We start from the raw sequence: 23564 nt of genomic DNA on the forward strand, positions 1-23564 counted from the left end.
TCAGATAATCATCCTCTGCACTTTTACTCTTGTCATTGTTCCCTCACTCTGAATTCTTTTTACCCACTGCTCTGGCCTATGAAAGTTTCCCTTTTTGTAAGATCCAACCATGTCCTGCATAAAATGTTTCCTAAACCTCACTTTCTCTTCCAGTATATAGTACCTATATAGCACTCATTACAAATTGCTTAATCTTTTTATTATGTACACTTATCATTTTTTCTTAAATTACAAATGATATCAAGTTTCCAATTCTGATTTTACACCTATGTAATCCTAGCTCAAATATATACTTATATATATCCAAATATACACACATACACACATACATTTTTTCTGAGAATAGTATTGTGATATTAAGCTCATCTGAAGCATGTTTGGCTCAAAAAAATAAATCATTTCCCAAATTAAAATTGAAAATTTGATCTTTGTTTTGGAATTAACCATAACATTTAACTATCAAATAAATACTGTGTGATAGCATTGTAGTAACATACTTCCTGACAATAAAGAAAGCAATGTCAATATAAAAATGATAACCTTGAGACAGGATTTTTAAATTATTCTTTCATATTTACAAAAGCAAAATCATAACTTTGTGTGAGCATGTGTTTAATATAATACATACACATATGAAACACATTTATTGAAGCAATTCTAAAATGAGGTGCACAGCAATTTTATAACCTTTGTTATGAGATGATTATAAGCTAACCTTGAGGCTAAGAAAAGTCTTCTTTGGAGTACATTTAAAAAAGTAAAGAAAAAGGATTGTTAATCCTCAGGGAGCCAAACGTAACTAAAACCTTTTAAGGAAAGAGGGTTCTTTTATGATCAATATATTATTTACCCTAAAATATGGGTGAAAAACAGAAAGGAACATGAAATTTATTTAGACTGATGTCTTTTGCCAGAAGAATTTGACAGCAACATTCTGCACCAGCTGGAGTTTATGAAGCTTCCTTTTGGGCCAGAAACCAGCTGGGGTTGGGGCACAGGGACTGATTGCAGTAATCTAATCCTGAAATAACAAAAGCATGAATGACCATTTCAAGGTCTAATTCAAACAGACATGATTACCACCTAAAAGAGGATATTCTAATCCTCTATACAATGACAGAAAACCCTTCACTGAGAAGTTTAATATTTTATTTTTCTTTATTTAATGTTTGGTGGACAATAATTATGCACACATACACAAACACACACACACACACACACACACACACACACACATACATTTGTGGGTTGAATGTGTTGCTTTGATGTACTTATAAATTTTAGAATTAAATTAATTGACATATGTATTACCTCCTATACTTATGTTTTTTTGTATGGTGAGAATATTTGAAGTCTACTCTTTTAGGAATTCTAATATATACAAAATATTATTAACATTATTAATGACAGTCATCATGCTGTGCATTAGCTCTCAAACACTTAGGAAAATAAGGAGGCAATAACAATACTTATGATTATATATTTTAAAATTAATTAAAACATTTTTTAATAAAAATTATAAAATTAAAAAAGTGAAAATAATTATAATGTAAAAGACAACTAAGACAAAAAAGGAGCATAATATATCTTCAGTTGTTTCTATAAATATTCTTCTGTAGTTTATCATGAATAATACCATATAATTATACTCTAGGTAACCTTGCTGGATAAATTATATTAACCAGGCTTTCATTGAGCATTATTATTATTTTTTTAAAATTTATTTTATTTATTTTATTTTTTTTACATTTGAATCAAATGGGGTATAATTTCTTATTTTTCTGATTTTATTATTTCTGTGTGTATATGGGTATGACCTATGTGATTCTGCAACCTGTACAATCATTGAACATTATTTTGTAAATGAAACCCAATTTCATTTACAAAATAATTTAAAAGCTTAAAATAATATCGAATAATTTGAAAAAGAGTAACAGTAAATTAACATTTAGAATAAAATTTTAAAAACATATTTAGAAACCAACCTTAGAACACAGACTGAAAAAAAAGAGATTTAGAGAAATTATAATCTATGATATGAATGAGTAATATAATTAAACTTATTATAGTCTACAACCACCATCAAATATCAAAGTAAATGCAAAGAACATCAAAGTCAAAGTCAAAAGTAATGCCATTTTATATTGTTGTTAGCAATGTGGGTGCTTAAATATAAACAAATTTAAAAATTTTAACATATTTAAACCTGGAATTTCTGTTCAATTGATGCTATCAAATTATTTTAACTACTTGATCCATTCTAATCGGTTTATATGTTTCTCCTACACCTGCCTCCCTGCATATATATACACATATCTCCACTAACACACACATATATAGTTTGCTATCATAACTGAAATCTGCACATTAAATCTGATGCATATAATGTTAAGTATATGCCAAAAATGGTGGCACATTCTTGTGATCCCAGAAGTTTGGGAGGCTGAAGGAAAAGGCCAGGAGTTCAAAGTCAGTCACAGCAGCTTAACAAGGCCCTAAGCAATTTAGCTAGACGCTGTCTCAAAATTAAACAGAAAAAAGGGGCTGGGGATATGGTTAAGTGCCCCTGGGTTCAATCCCTGGTAACTAACTAAATAAATAAAAATAAAATATTGTTTATTATAAGCTTCATGAGTTCATGCTAAATAAAAAATGAGCTAGTAGATATTCCAGGAGTAGCTGGCCTTTGAATCCTTATGTCATTCTCCAGGTACATGGACCAGGGAGGGACCTTGTAGCCTTGTAGAAGGAAAAGAAATGCTTCTGTACATATCCTTTATAAATTCTAATTTTAGAAAATCCTAAATTAAGTGTCAATTAATAGTATTATAAACTTTATTTGTCCATTACTCAAGATCAACTAACTAGTCAAAATATTAATTACAATGCTGATTAAACTAAGTGGTGAATTTACTTAAGATTTTGCCAAAATACCCACAATAAATTGTTATATAACATCCCAATGTTTAAATGATTAAATTGACTTATCATATATATGTATTCATTTCTTCTTTCAAAAGTAGAAATACTACCCAGTTCGGACTCTGCAATGTGATTACACTGTAATTACAGCTTGGGCACACACCTCTGTTTTCCTGACAGGGGTGTTTTCTGAGAATCCCTGGGAAAGGCAATGCTTTTGTAAACACTCCAGTTGAAAAAGGATGTTAAGAAAGTAGAGATACACAGAGCCAGGAGCCAGCCATACCCCGCCCTAATGAATACTGTAGAAGAGGTGAAATTTTTTTTTTTTTTCTGTTTCTTTTGGTCTTTTTCTCCCCTTGACTTGTGTTTACAAGGAGAAGAAATGGGGAAGGAGGCTGAAAAATTCATCACTCTGACGAATGACCAATAAGCACCCAGGGAATGATCAGAGAATTTTTCTTCCACTATGAGATATTGCCATTCCTAGGGATCCTCAGAAGCCTGGTATGGAGGCCCAGGAAGGTGGTAGGTGTATTATATATTTGTAACACTCTTTAAAGTTCATAATACATATACAGACACAGGGGAAAAAGAGAAAGAACCACCCACACTCCCATCTCCTACTGCCATGGGCTGCACTTTGCAAAGGTGAACTGAGGAGCTAAGGCCACGTGAGTGGGATGGGAAACCTGCTATTGTCTGAGCAGGTAGCACCCAGAGAAGAGGTAACAGAGAGAGATGCAGAAGAAATCTTCATTCAGAGGGTTTGGGGCTCACATGCACAAGGCCCTGAGTTCAATCCCCAGCACTTCCAAAAATAAAAAAAAAAAAAGAAAAGAAACCCTCATTCAGGCCCAAGTCAAATATGCTAGCTACAAGTGAAGCCATTAAATACAGTGCGTGTTCTCATTTGATAGATGGTGAGATGACCACTGAGACACCTGAATGATAACCAAGCATGTGACATAACTAGATTCTGCACTGGGGGGTGAAGCTCAGTGGAAGTGTGCTTGCCTTCAACCTCCAGCTCTGCAAAGAAGGAGAAGGAGAAGAAATTATTGGACTCTCGATATTCAGTGATTCTAATCAGCTTTTAAAAATGTCTGTGAATAGTTTCGATGGATGGATGGATGGATGGGTGGTGGTTATGCAGGCAGTCCAAACTCCAGGCCTACAGAGGCCTAAAGCAATCAGATCAAAGGGAGAATAAGTCATATTATATATATATATATATATATATATATATATATATATATATATATATAAAATATGACTTATATATATATATTTGTAATAACAATAGTACAAGGCTTGTGGTAGAAAAGATAGAAAATACAAAGAAAGAAAGAAATCATCCACAATTTCAGAACAGAGTACACATTATCAACATTACAATTTCCTTCTGCTTTTTTTTTAAATATTTATTTTTTAGTTTTAGGTGGACACAATATCTTTATTTTATTTTTATGTGCTGCTGAGTATCGAACCCAGTGCCTCATGCATGCTAAGTGAGTGCGCTACCACTTGAGCCACATCCCCAGCCCCCCTTCTGCTTTTTTTAATATGGTTGGTCACATGATGTATGTGATTTTGTGGTCTGATTGCCCTTCTTTTAATGATTCAGAAGATGTTCTACTCTGATATCAGTTCTCTGCTAAACAACAACAACAAAAAGTGTGGAATGTGTTCCTGAAACTAAGACATTCCCTGATCATGTAATATAGGGATCGATGCTGACATTCCTTAAAAGACAAAGGTTTGGATGTGAAAACAAGGACCAAAATAAACATTTGCACACCCATGTTACTAGCAGCACTGTTCACAGTATCAAAGAGGTGGGAGAAATTCAAGAGTCCATCAAAGGCCAGGAATGGTGGCTCAGCCGTAAACCCAGATACTCAGGAGGCAGAGGCAGGAGGATAGGAAGTTCAAGGCCAGTCTCGGCACCTTAGGGAGACCTTGATTCAAAATAAAAAATAAAACTGGCTGAGGAGGTAGCTCAGTAATAGAGCTTCTCTGGGTTCACTTCTCAGTACTGAAAGAAAAGAAGAAAAAGAATCCTTCAAAAGATGAAGAAATAAACAAAAGGTGATTAATATACATGATGGAATATTAAACAGCTTTTAAAAGGAGGTAAGTTCTGATGCATACATTGGTAAGCCTTGACAATGTCATGCAGAGTGAAGTAAGCCTGTCATAACAATACAAATATCATCTGACCTTATTTACATGAGGAGTGGTCAGATTCCTAGAGCCAGAAAGTAGGAAGTAGAATAGTTGATTACTGGGCTGGAGGGAGAGTGGGGTTTGTAATTTATTGTTTAATGGGGATGCAGTTTCAACCAGGAATATGAGAAAATTCTGGAGGTATATAGTGGTGATGGTTGCATAACACATTTAAATTTATTTCATGCCATTCAACTGTATGTTTAAAGATGATTAAAATAATAAATCTTATGTATATTTCTCTACAGAACAAAAAAAGTAGAAATACCATCTAACATATTCAACCCTACAGAAAAATTCTTTTTATTCAGTAAGCAATTAATAGGGAAATAGAGATTATAAGACCATAAAAAACGGTCAAATCTTTCTCCTTTTTCACTTAATATATTTTTTATTGGTGCATTACAATTATACTAAATACTGGATTCATTATGCCATTTTCCTACAAGTGCAGAACATAATTTGATCAATCTCTTTCCTCAATGTCATGGCTATTTTAACAATTCACAAGTAAACTGTTTCATATTTCCCTCTGTCAATTTTATGTGGGAAGGTTTGAGGACCAGAACATGGAACATCATAATCCTTATAGTCATATGAATTTGTACAAAAAAATGCAAAGAAAAAAATCGGAATAAAAATTGTCCTTTCTACCAAAGGAGGATGAGAAGGCAGCAGAGTAGAAGTAGGGGGTGAAGTACAGGGACATTTTAAATAAATATATAAATAACCAGCAGAATTCAAAAATAAATTCAGAAAGAACAGAACAGAAGTTGACAGAGCAAAGTGCATAAAGTGGTATCCCTTCTTATTGTATCACTATAAAGAAGATACAAAGATCAAGTTTCTGGAGGAAAAAGTGTGTCTTTGATCTAAATTTTAGATAAAAGTCTCAGAGGCAGAGGTGATTAAATTTTGAATGTAAGAACAGGAGATAATTAAGAAACAATCATAAAAGCCAGTAACAAATTGGTCAAATTATGTGCATGTACAAAAATATAATAAGGAAGCCCACTATTATGTATAATTATAATGCACCAATAAAATTTATCTTTAAATGTACAAAATAGATAATTTAAGAAGCTAGTTAATAACAAATATTTGATGATGTCAAAAAGAGAGGTTACTTTCTTTATTAATTCATACTATCAAAGTAGTCAAAATTTCCCAACCCTCAGGACAGCCATTCTTCCAGAAAAACCAGGGACCTTTTATTTTAGATTTTATTGTTGATTTTTTGTTTAACCTAGATACAGACCTTTATATTTGGCATCAGAAAAACATTTTTAACAAGCATAACCTTCTAGTCTGGGGAATGTGGCTTTTGAGAAATCTGAAAGTAACAGGAGCACAATAAATTGTTGTCAGTGATCTGTCTGCCTTTAGCACCTTAGCACAGTGTTGATCTGAAGGAGTTTCACTGGGAATGGCTACAAACCTCAGGTCTGTCATCTGTCCACACATGTGCCCTTCAGGACAGAGGAGAATAATAGCTTCTTTTTTTCTTTTTCACTTTCCAAATATCATATGAGTACATTATTTTGATGAAATATGAACGAGAATTTTGCTGACAACCATGTCTTAGAGCACAACTCTGGTTTCCAAGGGCTTAGGAAAACAGAGAAAACATCAAGATGGCATGAATGGCAATTTTATATTGCAAATAGAGTATGTAGAAATGTATTAATTATCAGTCTGAAAAATACAGTCATTACATTCTAATAACGTAATGTGAGGAGGGTCCAGAAGGGTCCAGAACATGTTTATCTTTCAGAATACGTTTGCTATTGTCTGCAGAGGATGAACACCAAATGAGATGTTAAATGAGATCAAGATTGTTGAGGTGATACTGAAGATCATGTTCATTTATTTAAATATCTTCCTAGGACTAACCATTAACATTTGTCAATGAATCTCCCTAAAAAAGAGTAAGCACATTCATATGTAATTAGAGTATTCAAAAATATCTCTGGAAAATTGTCACCTTTTGTATTTACAGAGGTTGGAAAATAAATAAATGATAATTAATTGAGTTATAATTCCACCATAAGATTTTAAAATTAAACGGTAAAATTTAGAACTTAAATTATCTTTAAAGATCAATTATTCTAACAGGCTTATTTTAAAAATAAAAACAACAACAACAACAACTAAGGATCAGAGAAGTTAAATATCCATCATACATCAGATGTATGCACAAATATATTTGTTGTCTTATGGTTAAGTTCTGCTCTCTTTATGACAATCTTTAGTTATGTAGTAGAAAGGTTTTGTTTTCACTTATTTGGCTTCCATTTATCAATTTTCAGTAATAACTCCCTATCTTGATTTGAAAATGATCATATTTCCATTGAATATATTTCTTGTTGAACTATTAGTCAAGATGTTAGATAACTCTATTCTCTGACAAATTATGTGCATCTGGTAAAGCTTGGCTAAATAGATGTTCTATCACTTAAATGCAATCAGTAATAATGTGCATAGGATTGAAAAAGTTGAGTCTTTTTTACAGAAGAATCCTCAAGGGACTACTCATTCGATTTTTCTAAATAATTTAAGAATGGATAATTTTCTCCTTAATGGATAATTCCAAAAACTTCCTCTATGTTTGCAGTAGGTATTTTAATTATTATTCCTTACTATCAATCTCAATTCTATATAAATTCTATAGAATGGCTCCTCAGAATTGATGGACAGGATAATGTTGATGATCCATCAATAATATATTGGTGGGGTAAAAGACTGTGAGAGATTATGTTTTATGTTCCATGAAGTGTTGATCAATTCACAATATGCAGCTGGAGTAAGGATACTTTGGGGTGAGACTTAGAGAATTCACCTGTTCTTTCTGAAGACACTCAACAGTTCATAAGGATGCCTCTTCCATGCAAAATAAAATTGTGTTCAACTTTGTTTATTACTATGTGATTTATCACATACTCCAGATAGTAGTATATAACACCAAGATGGCAAAAATTAGATGAAACCATGTTATCACCAAAATAAAATCAAATAATTTAAATTATTTGAGGTAAATAGAATTACATGAAAATCATAAATACAAGAATATTCCAAGTCCCAGAAATCTCCCAGAAATGTGGATAAATAATTTGTATAAGACTCCCCAACACCAATTAAAAAAACGGAAAATTCTGTACTTCTTAACATAGTTCTGATTTGAGACATATTGGGACATATTATTACAATGATAATTTTCAAACTTGAGTTACTTCATAGACCAAGTTCTTTAAACATAAGCACCTTACAAGAGGGTCTGGGTAATAGAATCACAAAAGCACATTTGAACTCTCCTATCAGTCTTGTACAAAATGTCCTGTAATCATTAACCTAGGTGGCTGCACCTTTGATCCAAGTAGAGTATCTAAATCTTTTTATGAAATATTGGATATTATTCTGAACCTACTTGATTATTTCAGAAATCTGGATGCCACTGTTGTTCATGAGGCAGAGTAAGGCATTATGGGGGACAGATGACAGATGTAGCTTGATTTTATAATGAGATCCATACCTAGGCATAGCTATCGCTGCCATTTTTAAATTGAGACATAGTATTCGTGCATTTTATGGGGCATATTGTGATAATTCAATACATGTATAGATTGTATAATGATCAAATCAAGGCAATGAGGATTTTCTATCTCATCAATCACTAGTCATTTTTATGTGCTGAGAATTTCGTACTTTTCTAGTCATTCTGAAATATCATGGATAGCTTTAAATAGCAGTTACCCTACTAGGCAAAAGAAGAAACAAGAGTAATTCTTCCACTCTGTGCTTTTGGTGACCCTTAATAAACATCTTTCTGTTTGTCCTCCCTCCTGCAGCTATATGGATGTAACTGGAAATCACTATGTTAAGTGACATAAGCCAGACATGGAAAAAAGTAACACATATTCTCACTTATTTGTGGAAATCAATAGTCAACCTTGTGGAAGAATAGAAGGGAAAAGTGATTACTATTTCCTCCATTTTTTATAACATAGTAGAAAAAGATAAACTGAGCTCCTAGAAGAACCCTAGCACATAATTAGAGCTAGTTGGTCTGTGATCTAAATCGACAACACTGATTCTCTTCCTGTTTACCACATACATTCCTGGATCAACTACTTGAAATATTCAAGAGTGGGGATTTTGAAGAGCAGAATCAGTTTCCAATTATAGCTGCTGTTCTCTACATGGAATTTTTATATATATATTAATATTCCCTCCGGCTTCCAATGCATGGTTGTTTGGTATATGTTTTTATCTGTACTGTAAGAAAAAATATATACTTCCTATATTATTAGTAATTGAACTAAGAAGTTGAAGAAGTTGTATAAAAATAAAGAATTTATGATAAGAATTAGCTCATGCAGTTGTGGAGGTTGATGAATTCTTTAAAAGGCTTCAGCCTCACGGGGTGCTGTGGTACACACTTGTAATCCCAATGAATCAGGAGAATCATATGTTCAAGGCCAGCTTGGGCAACTTAGTGAGACCCTGTCTCAAAATTTAAAAAATAAAATAAAAAAAGTGCTGGGAATGTAGCACAGTGATAAACTCCCCATAGATTCAATCCTCAGTTCCACACACACAAAAAAAAGTAAAAAATAAATAAATAGCTACTGTATTTTCATACCAGGTTGGAGTTTCAGTTACTATGGTTAAACTAGGTTATTTTTTTCTCAAATATTCAATCAGGAGGGAAATCTGGATATGAAAAGTCAGAGGGCAAGTAAAATTGGACCCAACAAGGAAGAACTAGAGCATACAACAATACAAACCCCTCAAGGATGATATGCAATACAGAAGGAAAACCCGGATATCATGTACATCCTGCAGTGAAATATGGAGCTTGTTCATATTAGTTAATAAGAGACAATTGTTAAATTTTCAGACTTAGTTAAGACAGTCAACATCACAATGTTAAGTAGAAATTGATTATGGTGGGAAATTTTTATTATAGAAACAGGCAATTTCTGAACAGACTTTTTATTTTCTGGATAATACAACTACTAAACATTCACTTCTACCTCCAAATCTTGCTTAGTTTTCCTTATTGCAAACTCCAGAAGTATCAGAGAAATTGATTGTAGAAAATGTAGTTCTAACTCAGCAAAGTTGACAAAATGTAAAACCAGTATACAGTCAGAAAAAAAAAAAAACATATATTTCTTGTCAGAGACAGCTATATCTCCTTTCTATTTTGCATCAGAGATATGAGAACTCTCTCAATCTGTGCAATTTTTTGGAATGTGTCAATCATCTACCACGCTGATAACAATGTAATGATGAAATCTGAAAACTATGTGGTTTTTAGATTCCTAACTAGTGGGGGGCATCTCAGTGTAAGTCTCCTTGGTAGCCTGAAGCACATTTATTTACATCATTGTGGTGATTTGAATTGTATTTCCTGTTTTTCATTCTCCTTTGGGAGAGAAATGAAGCAACTCTTTTAATCAGAGTAAAGTATACTACCACTTTTCAAAGACCAAGAATTTCAGCTAAGCTATGTAACTTGCTCTAACCAATGAAATGGAAACATCAGCATAAAATATGTGTGGACATTTGGGTTAGCACCTTTGTCTTGTGCTACTGCAGTGTACAAGAAATACTCCAGATAGCCACTACCTCTGAAGTCTGGAGTCAAGCCCAGCTGAGCAATGCTGAGGCCAGCTGAGTTCATGAAAATTTTAGCTAACCTGCAGATCTGTGACTTGAAGCAGAACCATACCAGCTGACCTGCAGTGGAATGGAAAAGAGGATGAAAAAGGATAAAAGAGTATTATTGGATGTCATTGAGTTTTGAGAGAGAAAGCTATTAATAAACATTATTATACAATAGTTAATTATCAGTGACATTTTGTAAACAAACTTTTTGAGTGCAGTGTTTTTAAATTAACTGAAAAATTATGGCTTAGAACATATTGCTATAACTTATATCAGTTTGAATTACATTAAAATTTCTTTAAAAATGTTTCATGTGTTTTATTTAGTAATATATATTATTTTAAAAACTTGAGGTTTACTTGCTTTTACTTTTTTGTGTGTTTTTGCTTTGTTATTGTTTTTACAGCTGAGTCACTCACAAAATTCAGGACTACTGTCAGTGAACACCATAAATACAAAGAATCATATAATCATCTTTCCAGAAAAGTATGAAGGAACAGAACACATATACAATTGCTGACAAAAATATCACAACAGCAAAGATCCTTTTTTTTGGGGGGGTGTTCCTGCATAAGATAGAACAGAACTCCTGTTTTTGGAAAATTTTTGGAAAGCATTATTCATCCCACTATAGTATGACCTCTAGTTCTCTAAAATTCACATCTATTTGACATATAAAATATATTCATCTAATCTCAGAATTTCTAAAACTCTTAACCCCTTTCCAGCATTAACGCTAAATCCAAAATTGCACCTAAACATTAATGCAAAATATTAAAATATCTCATCTAAATCAGATATAGGTGAGATTCTATGCATAATCTTGATATACATTGCTTTTCCATTTATAAAATTAGAGCATAAATAATATGCTTCCAAAGTACAATGGTGTGTCTGGCAAAGAGTAGGCATTCCCACTCAGAAAAGAAATAATTAGGAGGAAGAAAGGGGTCATTGCCCTAATGCAAGTTCTGAAATTAGCAGAGAAGTCTGTCAGTTTTCACATCCTGGATGATTTCAATAATCTCTATCTTAATATTGTGTTCTTTGGATCCCTGGAAACAACATTGGTTCCAAACTCTGCATAAAAATTGCATTACTTCTTAATGGCTTAAATGACAATTTGTCATTATCTAAGGATTCTGTGGGTTGACTCATTGGAGTTGGTTTCTCTTATATAGTTATAAATAGTTTGAATCAGAAGCTGGAACTCCCCTGAATGCTCAAACTGGTCTGGACATGTGAGATGGTCTGCTGCAAAGTCTGGCAATTGATATTTACTATTAAAGAAGCTGTTAACTAGAACTCCTACACATGACCTCTCCATGTGACTGGGCTCTCAAAATATGGCTGCTATGTGCTGAGAGGAAGCATGCCAAGAACAGAAGTCTCAAAACACAGAAAACTGAAGGTGTTGAGGGCCACAGCCGAGTCGGGATGACGCATGGCATTTTTGCCAGAAGTAGTGGTTGAGAGGTGACGCTAGGGAGCCATTAAGATGATGACTTTTGAGTTCTGGCGGAGTTCCCATTGAGTTCCGCTTGAGCTCTCGCGGGGCTTCCCGGAGAGTTCCCATTGGTTGGGAAGTGCCGGAGGAGGGATATTTCTGGTTGCTGGTTCCTGGTGGAGCCCCGTGGTGTTTGCAGGGAGTTCCCGGGAGCGTGGGTGGAGTGTGCTGGTGGAGTTCAGAATTAAAGCTTGTTCCTGCTTCAGTGGCTCGTGATTTGTGCCCAGCCAGACTGAGGCATGAAGGTATTAAACAAATTAGGGGCTACTACAAGGACTACTATGCCATTGCTTCTACCATATTTGATTGGTCAAGGCAGTCACAGGCCTTTCCATATTCAAGGGAGTTGAGAAACAGAATCCTTATTTTGAGAATGGAGTGACAAATGCACATTGCAGAGGAGCGAAACTACACACATTAATTCATTAAATGTATTTTCTGTTTTCCATGTTATTACAAGTGGTTATTTAAACTTTCCTACATTATCAAGTCATATATTTTAGCCTGCAATTTTAAATTTATGTATGTTTATATGTATTGACATTTCCTCCAATCTCCTCAATGCTTTTAGGTTTCTATCCTCAGCCTAGTCTTAATGTCACATAATATGAGCATTGTAATAACGATATTTTAATTCTGGGAGCCAGTTTCTGTTGCAGTTACATATTTTTTCATATCACACTATATAAAAATGTAATGGTATAAAATAATCCACTGTTTTTATATTGTTAAATTTTGTATTTTTATGTATGGTATGAGCTTAGTTAAATGATTCTTAATTAGGTCCCTCATCCATTACTGTCAGTTGGCAACTAGGGCTAAAGTCCATCAAGAAGGATCACTGGCATGGTAATTGATGCTGATTGCCAGCTAGGGACTCAGCTAGGGCTTTCTCTCAGGGTAACTACCCATGGCTTCTCTATATGACCTGGGCTTCAGACAAGATTGCACTTGTGTCTCAATGGAAGAATATCTCAAGAATCAGCATTCCAAAATCAAAACTGCAACTTTAATTTCAGATCCAAGTCCCACAGAATTGGCAAGGCACCACTTTTTCTCTATTCTATTTATTAAAGCAGTCTCATAGCCTGCTTATGTTCAAGGGTCTGGAATAAATAAAATGACATTCCTTCATCAAAGTGTGGCAATGCCACCACACAAAGTAGCACATGGGAATGGACACATTATATCCATCTTTGGAAAAAAATGTATTTTCAAAATGACTTTGGAAAGCCTTTCTCTTTTGACAGAACAAAAGAAAATAATCTAAAAACATTTCCTCTTTCATTCTGGGCAGAGAGCGAGAAGACATTTCTATCTGCTTTGGCTCCCAGAAATTGCACTTCTACCACTTCCAGTAAGTGGAATGTGCATAGAATTATGTCTGAACCATATTCTCTCCAGTGTATTCTTCTCCATGTTCTTTCACTTTTCAGTTGACTACAATAATAATAATGGCCAAGGAAATGGGAAAGACTATGTTGAAGATGGGTAGGCCTATCAGATGGCTCTTGGTCTCTAAGTAACTGTGTGGATTAGAAAGCCATTCCTGACTAGATGTATGATGTATAATTTGTACAGAATTCTAATATGATCCTGGATGATCTGCACTCTTCTATAACCCCTCTTATAGAGTTGAGGTGGAATCACTTTTATGATTTGCTATATTCTATTACAAATAATATCTTAAATCACTAGCTGCTTAAGGTTGTCAAATGGGTTGCTAAGCTTCCCACATTTAATTTCTATTATTATTTCTGTTATTATTCTTTCATTTTCACTGCTTTCCTTACCAAAGTTCACATCTTAGGGATCATTGGACCCTGCACATATCTTTAAGTTTGATTTTTTTCCAACTTAGCAAATGTAGATTGTTTGGTTTGTTCATTAATCTCAATATATTTTGTGTGTCTCTGCTCTCTTTCTTCAACTTCTTTCCCATCAAGCTTTGTCTTTTTCTGTGCCTGAATATGTTTTACTATGAGATTTTCATATAGTATTTGAGATATTTTTTTGTGGAGTATTTCGGAAGACTGGGATAAAGATAGAGTCTTTAAGAGAACATTTGATGGGTTCAAACCAGTTCAGATTTATAGCTGGGAGTTCATTGGACACTGTGTCAATACAACTTTGGGCTATAAATTTATGTAAATGCGGAAGATATTTTCTGATTCTTAGATACAGTTTCTTTCTTCCTGCAATGTACTGCAGCAAATAACCTAATTGTGATGGGGAGGTATTTACTATGGGTTCAATCATCCTGAGAGACACTCCTTGAGAAGTCCAAACTTACTATGAGAAAGATCTCTTTGCAGTCCTTGATTTCTGAATTTGATTTCTAACATGCTAATTCTACTAGACTATTAAAACAATAGTAATTAAAAAAATATTCACTGCTGCTTTTAGGGAAAATGTTATTTTCTGTCTGTCCTTAGTTTTCTTTTATTTAGCTTCCTGTTAATTTTAACACCATGATTCATTTCTAAATTGTTTGTCTGCATTTATTATGTTTTCAGTGGGAGTTTCAATTTAATTATTCTATGCATTATAGTCCTAGAAATGGATATTTTAAATAATGTCTCTTGCTCTTAACATAACTTAGAACAAGAGATAAAGTGAGGTCAATAAATAAATAAATTCCTTGTGAGCAGCTAATTATCTAGGCAGATGTTAGGTAACCTCTCTGTAGCAATATGAATGGCTAGTGTCAAAACTGTTTAGGAAAGAAGTGAATAAACAGAACTTTTTAAATTATTCAGAAATTAAGATTACTTGTGACCTGTGTAGTTTATCAAGATATTTACATTACAGAATAGATTCTTTAAAGTCTACCTGAGAAGGTGACCCATTAAGATATTGATGAGCTCATGAACTGAATGAGAATTGTGACCAAAATCCTGTCTTCAAATAAGCTCAACCATGTTGAGTATTCTCAATATAGATATTCTTGCTTTTGCTTAAACAGCTACTGCACTAATTCTTTGCAGGTAATCACTAACTGTGGGTTCCCCACATGCAGGAGTGTGATGATTTGTCTTTTATGCAATGAGCAAATAGTTTGTGAATTACTTTCTTGCTTGGCTTTTTTCTTATTCTCATAATTCTCCCATTGTCAGAATCTTGGAATTCTCTGAAAATTTTTAGTGTCTCTCATACAACATTGATTTTATCTTAAACATTACAGTTAGAAGCCCTAGTGACACAGCATAGACTTTTTCTAAGATTTACTTTATCAGTGGAATGAATTTCTTTTTACTATGCAATGATGGTGTATATTTTGAAAATTCAGTCATAGTATGAACAACATGACCACATATTGAGATGGGATGCTTTTCAGATGAATATAGAATATGCTAAACTTTTGTAACTTATATATTGTGTTTTTGCTTCTGTGTCAAGAGTAAATGTTTCTGTGGACTAATAATGTATGGGGATGAGGGAAGACTATTCTATAATTATTCCTAAATATGTTCCTTAAATATTTGTTTTCTTCCCATGAAACTGGGAGTTGTGTTGGTATTGTGTTCTCACTTTAAAACAGGGAATATATTTACCAAAGATTCCTTCTAAGATAGTAACTAGAAAATTCTCAACATTTTTTTTTTTTTGTGACAGAGAATAATAGGAAGAAAAGGTGGACAACACTGATTATTGAAGTGACTGGCTCAATTTTTCATATAGAAATACAGAAGCCACAACAATGTAAACAAAAAAAAATTTGAGAAGGCCCGTAGGCCACCTTATTATGTTCTAGCATAGCCACAAATAACTTTTGTGACTTGAGGGTGGCAGAGTTAATGCTGGAGGATCTACTTCCAATAAAGCTTTTCAATGGTGTGGCTTGTACCTCAATGTGGGTGAGTGGAAGTCTTCACTCAGCTGCATCAATGTTCAGAGGTAAATGCAGCCTGTATAGCATGATAGCCTCTGACTCAAATGAGGAACACAGCTCAATTTTACAGAAAATAAAGTGAAAAATCCACACGGCATTTTATGACCAAGCCTTGTAAGTCAGAGAGCATTACCACATCTGTACCCTATTTTTCAAAACAGGCATAAAGTCACCCCAACTCAAGGTAGAGCAAGACAGTCTCTACGACTCAGTGGGAAATAATGTCACAAAATATGCAGTCTTTTTAAAGCTCTTAAAAACATGCTGCTCACAACTTATTTACAGGCCTCCTACATGTTAAACAAACATCCTCCCTTCTTTGATTCCCAAACCTCCAGTCCTTTTAGCACATCAGACTGAGGTTTAAGTCTAGAACGTCTTCATTTTAAATGAGGTCAAAATGCATCAAAGACTAACCAGACTTTGTTATTCTGTACAGTTTACATCAGCCTAAAATCCAATGAACTAACAAATTATCTGCTTCTCTCATGATCAACATAAAATGGAAGCAAGAGCTGCATAATGACAAAAATCATCTGCAACCCATAGAGGATAAAAGAAGGCACATGGAAGCCACTGGTCCTAGAAATTGTGAAATGAAATCAAGCAGATTTGGTCAGTTTCTTCATTAGGCTCTAATTCTGCTTCTTGAGGATTATTGTCTATGACTCTTGGTTCCTTATCTTTTGTTGTCCTTCCTCTTCCCATAGAAATAAAACCATGACTTAGGCTAAATATATTGTCAGTTTCCTTTCTGCCCATGGGTTTGAGAAAGTGTTGTAACTTTTTACTCTCTCTGTTTCTACAGTTCAAGCTGCTAAATTTTTTTAAAAAAATATTTAACATAATTTTTTAGTTGTACATGGACATAATACCTTTATTTTGTTTATTTATTTTTAGGCTGAGGATTGAACCCAGTGCCTCACACGTGTGAGGCAGCCCAATCTTCAAGTTGCTATAATTTTTGAAAAATGAGTTCCCTATGAATCTCCTTATAATGTAATTCATTAAATAAAACTATACACACAAATCTCCTTGAAATCAACACTTCTTTACTTCAGGTTCTCCTGAACTTGCTCTGAGAAAACAAAAGATTTTTAGAATCCTGTTGTTTAAATGAGAGGGACTATGAGGCAAGTCCTTAAGGGGAAAAATTTTTTTTCTATCTATCTGAAAGACTTCATAAGGCTTAAGCTTAAATCTATTTGTGATCTCACCAAAGGGATTTATAGTCACATTCTTTGCTAAATCATTGTCCTCAAACCACATTTCTGTGATAGCACTCTGTGTTTTATTTTGAGATTCTCTCTTATTGGGGGAATATTCTTCCAGGGGAAACTGTAGATAAGAAATAGACTTTTAATCTCACCATTATTAATTCCCTTTGTAATTTTTATAAAACCTTCTTGAAGAGAGAAGAATTTAGTTTTTATCATTTCTCTATTTATACCATATAACATACAGCTAAATATAAGCAGTTCTGCAAGTAAAACTTTCACTTTCCTTAGCCTGATGGATCAATTGATATATCTTCTACTTTCCACTTTATCATAAGAGAAGGTTTGCTACGTGTAATAGAATAATAAGTAGGGTTTCCTTTCCTCTAGTTTTCAATAACAATTTTACTACTTAAGGTTCTAATTACAACTTTCTTATATATAAAATTTCCAATGCACTTTTATGTGACAATAAAGAAGAACAAAAGTACATCATTTGAAAAATAAAATGGGTGGAACAGAAGGACATCAGAAAGTCAAGGGTCATAGTTTTTCTCTTGTATATAAAAGTTAGAGAAAATAAAGAGATTTTATAAAAATAGAAAGATGATCATAGAATACAATGTAAGGATCAGAGCAAAGGGAAAAGGAGAATGAAGTGGGAAGAATTGGATAAGGACATTGATCACATTATATAAAGTGCATGTATGAATATATCAAAATCATATAATTTTGTATAATTTTATGCATTGATAAAAATATTAAAACAAAGAAAAACACCTCTACCATATTCAGCCTACCATGTTGCCATAAAATCAATGTCATGTTTTAGGTTTTTGTTATGGTAACATCTTACTCCCCAGTGCCATTTAGATTGTATTATTATTGCTAAATAAAAACTAACTCAAGAATGAGTGGTATAAAATAAAAACTAGTTTATTATAATCATGTATTATATGAGTAAGAGATTCGAATAAGACACAAATGAAACAGCTTTGTTCTGCTTCATGATGAATCACACCTACGCTGGGACGACTCATGTGGCATGAGTGGTAACTTGACTTGCATGGGACTTACTGAAATGGTGCTGGCATTCTTGCTTCTTCACCATTGTTTTTGGCATGCTAGCTGAGTTGGATGAGAGGCTGAGACTAGCTGGAAGGCAGCCTTCATGTGACATCTTCAGAATGGCAGCATTAGAGTAATTAGAATTCTATTATGCTAGTTCAGTATTCTGGCAAAAATTCAGATTTTGCATGACCTTTTAGATTTGCAATATTTCTGCAGTTCAAAGCTGTATCAAACCCATAAAAATACAAGAGATTCAAAGAATTTGTTCAGAAATTTTAAAACCACCATATACATATACCATGTATAAACACACATATATGTATCAATATAAATATACATTGTATTATTGAGAGATAGAAATGTTTTATTTTTTCTACCTAAAATATATACATATATATGTATATATACACTACATACATTAATCTCTCTACAGTGTATATATCTCAGAGAGAAAGATTGAGAAAGAAATTTTCTATCCTTTTCTTTGCCTGTGATCCCATTTTTCTGCCCTGTTATAAATATGAAGTAATAGAGTTGGTTATGATTATGCACCATATTTATGTGGACACCAACTTCCTTTTCAGTGATCTACTTAAATAATAACTTTCAGGTTTTAGCTAATAAAATAAAACACTATAATTATATGATCCATACACTTTAAGTAGTATTGGTTTGAAATATCTTTGGTGATTTTATAATAGTTCTGTGAGACAGGGTGGATGGTCTTTATTATTTCCTTTTGATTCTAAAGAATGTAAGGACCATAAAGTTAGCTGATTTCTTTAGGATAACTGCAAATAAGTGCCAGAGCCAGAACATATACTAATATTATTCTTTTTATTTCTCTGCTCCTTTCAGAGAATAGGAAAGGAAAAGAATGGGTTATGCCTCAAATCAGTTTGTTTCCCCATATATGTGAATTTAGTATGAAAAGTAAAAAAAAAAAAAAATGGCCAAAGATCAAAGTCCAAAGTAAATTTCTATCCATCATTATTTTTGCAAATATTTTCTCGAAGATAAACATTTTGAGAAATGGTCCCTTAGTGTATTGGATTATATTTAATTCAGTAATTCTTCTTTCTGCTCTACAAATAAATTATACAATTTTCAAAGACAAAATACTGGTTTGTTTATATCCCCCTCTGCCATTGCCTGTGATGGGTTCATAAGTTCTCTTATTTCTATTTAGGTAATTATATAAAATTTAAATGATTTTGAAACAATATCTGTCATTCTGTCCTTGTGTGTACATATGTGTTCAAATATGAAACTTTTTCTAGAAAAACGATTTGTCTTAACTAGTAGACGCTTAAAACAATATATTCATTAAATTCTGTACTAAACATAGGAAATATAGTTTTTCAGACATTACCATGATTAAATTCCAGTGTCACAATTATCAGGACAAAATAAATTGGCTGTTTAATATTCAAAATAATTCTAAATTTTACATTTTCACTAATATAGGATTTTCTAGAACCTGGAAATGACCCTCTAATGTTTTTCTTTTTATTTAAAATTATTTAGTGTAAGAAATTACAGAGTAAGCATAAGTACATACATATAATTTATAAAGCATTCTTCTCTACTTGTTATTGAGTGAGTCAGTGAATTAGGTGAAGTTTCACTGAAGAGTGTGGAAAAGCAATGCTCATTTCAGCAATACACAGTTTGCATCAGTTAACAACACAGAGGATGTGATTCGTAACAGATGGTGGTATAAAAAGCAGTGTTTCCCTTTTGGTGCTTTTACATTTATATGCCTATTTATTGGGGCAGAAAACAGTTAATCTGCTAATTTTTTTAAAGGTAAATGGAGTTTTAAGAGAAAATTTCAGAAGAAGGGATTGCTAATTTGCATGTTATACTGATACTACTATAAAACCAAAGAAATTAAACTTCTTCAGGTTTTGAAGTCTGCTGGGTATAACAATAGGAAAAAAAATGGCAGGGCATTTGTAAAACTTCATGTGTGAAAACCATGCTTGAAAAACTGCACTATACAAAGTGTTTCCCCGAATGCTTGACACATGATGAATTAACTGACCTAACCTAATTTTTACAGCTGGACAATATGTCAAAGTAACTCGGTGTGTGTGTGTGTGTGTGTGTGTGTGTAAAAGAGATCCCTAAAATGAACTCAAATACATGAAAAATCACTGATTTTCTACCCTTTCTACAAAACTAAAGCATTTAAAGCACTGTCATATATATTTTGATTTCATGTTTCTTACACAAATGCTACAAGTTACATTTGTAAAAAAAGAAAATTGAAGTTCACCAATTAATCTTTCTAAATTTATAAAACAGATATATGGTGGACTAGAGATTATGCTTCATTCAAAACACTCAAAAATATACAACAAAACCAAAATATAGGAGAACTAAAGTTTCTAGGGAACAAATTAGTCAGAAATAAACACTGGGGGCTTTGTTGTGATGTTAATAAAAGTATAAACTTTAGAATCTATTTATATTCTAACATAAAGCATCCTAAAATGTGCATCTTTTGCTGAATGGTCCAAGAAATTGTAGTTCCTTTCATTTGAGAACCACAACTTTTAATTTCTCCAGGTCATCATACAGAAATATAACCAAAGCTTTATTTTCATCTTGTTGTTCAAAATAATCCATACTCTTGTTGCAAAAAAAAAAAAAATGAGTAATGGGGTGACAACTATGATTTTTATCCCTCTGAGTAACACACTTGATAACTCTTTATGCTACAGCTTTAACTAAAACAGTAAGAATCTCTTCAGAACTCTTTCGATGACAGGACACAAAATATGTGTTATTTACAGTTTATTTTTAGTACTTAAAACAGTTATGGCCAATAAGTACCTACTTAGTGATTGGTAACTGAATTGTTCTTCTTTTAACAGATGCATTTATTTGGGGCAGGAATGAGCAGGCTACTCTACTATGGGCTGTAAAACTTTAAGATGGAATAAAAAAAATTCCTCAGACACAGTAAATATTTTGGGCTAACACACCTTAGAATGAAAGGAGAGGTTCTTTTCAAATATTGCATACATGATCAAAATCTGGATGCACTTCAGATAAGAGCTAATAAAATGTTCTGCTTATCTCTGCCCATAAAATGATTCATTGTATAGATGCTTAACAGGAACCAAAATATGTGAACAGAGTCATTTATAATGTTGAAGTATAAATAATAGGTCAAATTACAAGATATGCTGTTACTCCAGATTTCTATACATCTTTACATATGTATTTGGCATTCATGTATATGTTTTACTATGTTATACAGAACAATAAAATTGTAGACATGCTTTCTTCCCAGCCCTTTGTTTAGAGACACAATATTTTTCTATAAAAATTTGTGCACAAATATAGCCATACACACTCAGAGACACAAATTTTCTTATTACTGGCACTAGGTCTTTTATATATTGGGGTCTTTGATATCTTTCTTATTATTGTTATAAGATTTCACCATTATTATAGATGCATTAAAATCTGATTATGTTTACAAATTCAATTTTTTAAAAAGCAATTTGTGAAGGGAAAACTTCTCATATATATTATATTTTAAAAGTCTTCAACTTTTCTAAGAAAAAAATCAAAAAAGAATCAGGACAATAAAGGAAAATATTTGAAAGTAGAGAAGGGCAGAAAAATTAAAGTCCTAATAAGGAACCTAATATCATGCACACAGAATGTGTCTTATATTTTAAGGGTGCAAAACTTGCTAAATTATGCTGTTAAGAGTAAAACAAACAGTAGAATCTGTAGCCAAAATTACATTCTAAAAATATTAAAACACAACGCAGTGTGTGATAAAACACTAGTCATTTTCTAATTATCCTACCAGAAACTTTATAGCAGATGCTATTTTATGATGCCAATCCCTGATCAATCGGGTAAGGTAAACATGACTATGAAAGAACCCCACCTCTTCTGTGAGCTGACCCAGACCAGCCAATATTATCATACTCAACACCTGAGCAAACCAAACTGCACACTCTTTCTCATCCCTGTGTAAGATTTTTATAGGACAGAAAATTGTTCCTTAATCTCTATCTGCTTGTTCCTTGTCCACATGAGACAACTTCAGTGATAATAACTCATGGTGATCCTCTAGTGGTCTCCTTAGTAAGGTACATACTGATCACTCTCCCCTAATAGTTTACTATGATCTCTGACATGTTACAGGGTTTTTGTTTTTCTTACAGACATAACATAAGACGACGACAAAACAACTTATTTTTACCTGCTAATTTGAAACATTCTTCCTTCTGTGGTTGTATCATAGGATCCATCTTTATTCAAGATGAACATTCATCCTTCTGGGGAAATTGTACTTCTTCATGGAATTTGTTGGCACAGCAGAGAGTATAGACATATACTATAAATCATTAGTCAGTGAATGAGTAAATTACAGCTTTTCTTTTCATCTTTGGCATAAAGAGAAGAAAAGTTATAAGGGAAGTGCCATGAGAATTTCACAAAATATTTTAAAATTCAGAGGTTACATATATAATTTCTAATATCATAAATAAACCATAAATTAAGCAAATAAGCTGATCAAATGTAAACTATTCATCCTTTAGATTTAAATATAGAGTATTTATTCAGATTGTCTTTATTTGCTAGTCTCATTACTATTTTACCAAGCAAATGTAAAAATGCATTTGATCTTAATAATTATTTTTCAAGAATCACTTAGTTTCTTTACCTTTTAACTATTTGCTCTTAAGCACATTACCAGATAAATTGATAAATTCATTGAATTACATGCATTTTATCAACATATGTAGAAGAAACACCATGTATAAAGAAAAGAATGACTTAGTAAATCAAGGTCTGTGTTCTAACAAATTTCTGCTTTACTGTCATTTCTGATGTGTATTAACTTGTACATTTTGAAAAGGTCATACTGAATTTACCTGTGTATACAAAGGAAATAGTAGTTTTCCCTTAAATTTAGGGTTTCTAAAGGGAATTCATTAAACAAGAATTATAAAATAATTGTCACAGTACCTAGAACATAATAGATGTTCAATAAATATTAGCTGTTAGTAACCTTAATAAA

This window comes from Spermophilus citellus, assembly GCF_964194105.1.
Source record: "Spermophilus citellus genome assembly, chromosome: 1".
NCBI lineage: Eukaryota > Metazoa > Chordata > Mammalia > Rodentia > Sciuridae > Spermophilus > Spermophilus citellus.